At 39.6% G+C, this 4,977-nt stretch overlaps 1 non-coding gene across 1 annotated transcript; it reads right to left on the bottom strand.

Annotated features, from left to right (window-relative positions):
* Window positions 1-2,034: 2,034 nt before the first annotated feature.
* Window positions 2,035-2,135, bottom strand: LOC147722627 (small nucleolar RNA U13). Its single transcript, XR_015295389.1, has one exon. It is a non-coding gene; the product is annotated as a small nucleolar RNA U13 (small nucleolar RNA).
* Between the last annotated feature and the right edge of the window lie 2,842 nt (window positions 2,136-4,977).

Genomic DNA, 4,977 nt, shown 5'->3' with positions numbered 1-4,977 from the left:
ATGCAGTGCCTTTTTGTGACTGTAAAGTATCGAGTCCATGGCTATTGAGTATTTTCTCTCTGTAAATGTAAGATAAGCTTGCATTGTTGATGCCCACATACACATTGCCTTCCTCTCTTTGAAGCTTGTGAAAAACTTTTCCAGTGTGCAAGCAACAAAAGCCATTGACATTGCTTATTTTTCCATATGAACAACACATTGCTATCTGGAATGCACCCAATGAGTTGGGCGTGGGAAACTAGTAGGTCAGCGCTATTCTTTCATGAATACTAATATATTTTTCCACTATCTCATAACAAAGTGTTGCGGTTCATTTATCTGCATGCAGACTTTTTTTTATTATTATTTTACAAAAATCACACTTTTCTTACCATATCTTTTATATCTGCTGGAAATTTCATAGGTTATTGTGCACAGATTCCTTAAAGGTCAAGAGCTGTTCCAAAAGTCTTAAAGCATTCCTCTACAGGATTTACATTGGCAGACCACTTTCTCATTTAATACCTTTATTTATCATGTGAGATCCCTTATACACTTTCTACAAGCTGGATTCAACAACCTCAATCTCAAAAACAGAACACCAGGTTGAATCTCTAGTGGCTTCTCTGGCAAGTGAAGAGGAATATAAGGAAAGCAATGTGTCCAAAGTCTCTCTATTCTCTTCTGCAAATATACTGTGCATAGTTTTTAGATACCATTTAATCTTTCTATCAGACTATTTCTTTTCAAGTGAGTAGGGGCTGCACGGCTCAGCGGTGCAGAATACATTTTGCTGAAATACTTCACAGGGTCTGGCTTGAAGATCCACCCTTAATCATTCACAGAGTCCTCTGGGAGGCCCGCACAGCCGAACATCTCCAGGAGTATGCCTGTGACATATTCTGCCTTAATGGAGAAGTAAGTGGAAATGCGTGGAGATGTTAAAGCACTGCACAATTGGATCGAATGAGAAAATCCCCGCTGTGCTATTGTACAATAGGCATGCAGAGAAAAATACCCTGTAATGCTTTTTCCAAACTGTTGTGCCTGTATTCTGTTCAGAACGCTTGCATTAAAAAAAGATATATCCCCGGTGCAGATTCCTGAGTTTGTCTACAGGAGCCTGATCATGAACAGCAATTTGCATTATTAATTGCGCATTTAGGCCCTGATTGTGTACTGCGCGGTGCTGGCGGGGTGCAAACGTTACATGGGGAGTTTAGGTTACTGAGTGGTAACACCACACCAGTGATGCGCAATTACGAGCTACACTTCATGGAAAGGGGAATAAACACGTAGGACAGGATTAACTGGTCGCGAAAATACATACTATCCTTAATTCTATGGGGTATAACGAATACATTTAACACCTGCTCTGAACACCGTATAAATGTGTGCGGGGGGCCTCTGTGTGGGGCTTTGGTGGATGGATAGCTATGGGAAGTAGATTAGCGAAGAGGGAGCAACCTTCTGGCATAGAGGCCTGCCAATAAAAACAAGCATTGGCATAGCCAATAGGTCTCGCCTTTGGGACTTTATAAGTGTTTAGTTATCCAGCACAATATCCTTGGTGCAACAACATCAAGTGTTGCATGGCTAAACACTTATAAGGTCCCAAAGGCGAGAGCTATTGGCTATGCCATCGCTTGTTGATTCTTTCTTTCTTCCTTCTATTTTACGGTACTTTACCCTCCTTACTGTAGGTTTTTGATATCCAGCCTATTGTTAAACCAGGAAAATTATGTACCAAGCAAATGTATTGTTCTAACACCACCTGGAGTTTATATGCCACTACATCATTACCTCCAGTGGAGCACAAATATACATCTAGTCCATATTACAAATAATGCCCTTGATGCCATTGTCAGCTCCTGTATGACATACCTTCTGTGATAACGTTCATAGCCTATGTAAAATGTCTTAATCTAAGAGATACGCACAATCATTTAATCTTAATTGTTAACCCTTTTCTATTCACCCCAGTAAATTTATTGAATTCTTAAACTCTATATTTACCATTTGTAATATAACTGTTCCAATGGACCTCTAGTTCTAGCTCAGGGAGTTTATGTGCCCTGTCATAACAAGGATGGGAAGGCACACATCACGCACAAGCATGAAAACCCACTCATCACTCAGAAGGATCAGAAGTACATTTGAACGGAGGAACAGCAGAGCATGCGATTCACTCATGAATGTGAGTGTGAGAATGTCGAGGTGGTGGTGTCTGTCCACATCTGCCCAGGTCACACTCAAAACTAATCACAAGTTATTAACAATGTTTTTAAGAAACGAGAAGTCCACTAAAGCAAAAGTTGTACTGTTACCACAACCGCATTATTATACTAATTTATATGCAGTGTAGCCAATCCATGTCCCGGTTTGTAGTTTCTTCCCTTAAAAGGACCGCCCACCATATGTTCTATTTAGTTACAACATAGACAACTGACTACATTGTATCTTCTTGCGGACATCATGAAAGGGCCTCATTTACAAATAAAAAACAAGGGTTGGAGGGGAAGAAGGTGCATTTATGAGATGAACTTTGAATATAAATGAACACTTTAAACATTTAATGAAAACAGACATTGTTTCTAAGGAAGAGGTGTGGCGCCGCGCCGTGCCGCGCCGCGGCCAGGGCGACTGATGCTGGAATCTGGGGCCCACGGTTCGATCCCCAGCACCGGTGACAGCTCAGCCCAGCACCTTGTGACTCTGGGCAATAGCTTCCTTAATCTTCCCGACAGCCCCCAGTGCTGGGATGTCTCAGAGTAACTGTTCGCGCTTTACAAATACTGGATTAACTTTTACTTTTACTTTACTTTTCTGTGCCATCTTCGAGTTTGCCAGAATCCTACACTGATTGCAAGCAATTCCAAAATACACAACTTTAAAACTGTTATAATTTCGATTATTAATTGTCACCAAACAGTTAATGTACAGGAGAAAATCGTTGCAGATTACTACGGATATACAATAGAAGTGCAGCATCACATTATCAGCTCATTTGATTTTTAACCAACGTTCATGAAATTAAAAGGCAGACATGCTAGACAGACACTGGAAATCTATACATGAATGGGTGATAAAATAAAATGTCAGAAGATGTCATAGAAGTAAAGGGCGTTGTATTTTGATCGAGCAATTCAAGAACACCCTCGCTTGCCATGCAACCTGCCGAGCGTATACAACGTCCAAGTTAAGCATCCAAGTTAACTTATTTAAGGTGTGTTTTGGGGTTTTCACTTTAATTTTTATTTTAAACAATAAAAAAATAAAAACTATTTTTGTCAGCTAATAGAACAGATAGAAAGAACAGGTAGTAAGATAAGCATAGAGAGAAGCAAGATAGAGAAAACGTACTGTGGTAGAGGGAGGGTCAAATAAATCTGAAGGATGCATAGGCAAACAAGCATGCGTGCCTTGCACAAGTAGAGGGTGTGGAGAGGGCGGCCGACAGCAGGCAGCGTTTACCCTGCGGGAGCGAGCAGGGTAATTACTAACACATGGCACTGCTCGCTCCCTCAAGGGAATCGCCAAATGGGCACGCGTTGCCATTTAAAGCAATGCAACACCTGCACGTTTTTCCCTGCAAACATGGAGAGATTTCTAAAGGTCTCTTTCCTATGCAACGCATGCACGTTGCATAGGCGAGACCTAAAAATGGCCTCTGCTGACCCGGTAAAATGGGGTGTGGTGTTACAACACCAGGAAAATCAGGAGGAGCAACACCAGGCCGCTCAGAATCAGTCAGAGTGGAGTCCCATGTGTCAGAAAGCAAAGCTGAATAAAAAAGTAAATAGTGACAGCCCTGGTAAACGTAAAATACATGCAAAAAGCTATAGCACCAAGAGCAGAATACTTAAAAAAATGTCCATTATTCTCATATCAGTGTAAACAGAATTCCATTTAGTAACTTGGGGAGTGATTCATTACACCGAAAAAGAAAAACTCTGAAATGTTGTACTTTGTTTGGAGCACATTTTTGACTTGTTGGAATTCTCGGCGTAATCCTGGATTACTCCTATGAATCTGTGACAGCTGTGCACGGTCAGAGTACTAAAATCTGCAAGTGTTGGCGCATACTGAAATCATCAGGTGTAGCTTTCTGCATGTTAAAGTTTGTAGGATACATTTGCAATTCTGAAATTTATTTTCATTCTTCTCCATATAGAAACCAGTTTACGCTGGTGAAACCGGATCACTGACATAATATCGACAGTCAAAATATCGACTTACAAAAATATCGAGGTAAAATTATCGAATGCCAGAATATCGACTTCCTGTCTACAAACAGGTAAGTACAAAAATATCGACTCCAAACTATCGATAGGAAAAAATATAGACAGTCAAAATATCGAATTTTTTAAATATCTTAAAAGTAATTTAAAAGTAATATAATAATAAATATAATTAATTTAAACATACTTAAAATACTTAAATAAAGTTAAAATTAATGAATAATTAATGTAACTTAAAAAAAACGTAAAACATATATATATATATATATATATATATATATATATATATATATATATATATATATACACACTTTATCACTTTATTAACAAAACATATACAATAGTTTTCACATAGGATAGCGAGAGGGTTACATTTACTATTCACACTCCAGAGAGTGCAACAGTAGGAAAAGCGTTGGATAGCGTAGGGGTAAAAATTACTATTCCCACTCCAGAGAGCGCAACAGTAGGGAAAGCGTTGGATAGCGTAGGGGTAAAAATTACTATTCCAACTCCAGAGAGTGCAACAGTAGGGCAAGCGTTGGATAGTGAGAGGGTAAAAATTACTATTACCACTCCAGAGAGAGCAACAGTAGGGAAAGCGCTGGATAGCGTAGGGGTAAAAATTACTATTCCCACTCCAGAGAGTGCAACAGTAGTGAAAGCTTTGGATAGCGCAGGGGTAAAAATAACTATTCCCACTCCAGAGAGTGCAACAGTAGGGAAAGCGTTGGATAGCGTAGGAGTAAAAACTACT

This window comes from Lissotriton vulgaris, chromosome 4_1 (assembly GCF_964263255.1).
Source record: "Lissotriton vulgaris chromosome 4_1, aLisVul1.2, whole genome shotgun sequence".
Taxonomy (NCBI): domain Eukaryota; kingdom Metazoa; phylum Chordata; class Amphibia; order Caudata; family Salamandridae; genus Lissotriton; species Lissotriton vulgaris.
The sequence above is the reverse complement of the archived record's forward strand: the minus strand, read 5'-3'. Positions and strand labels throughout refer to the sequence as shown.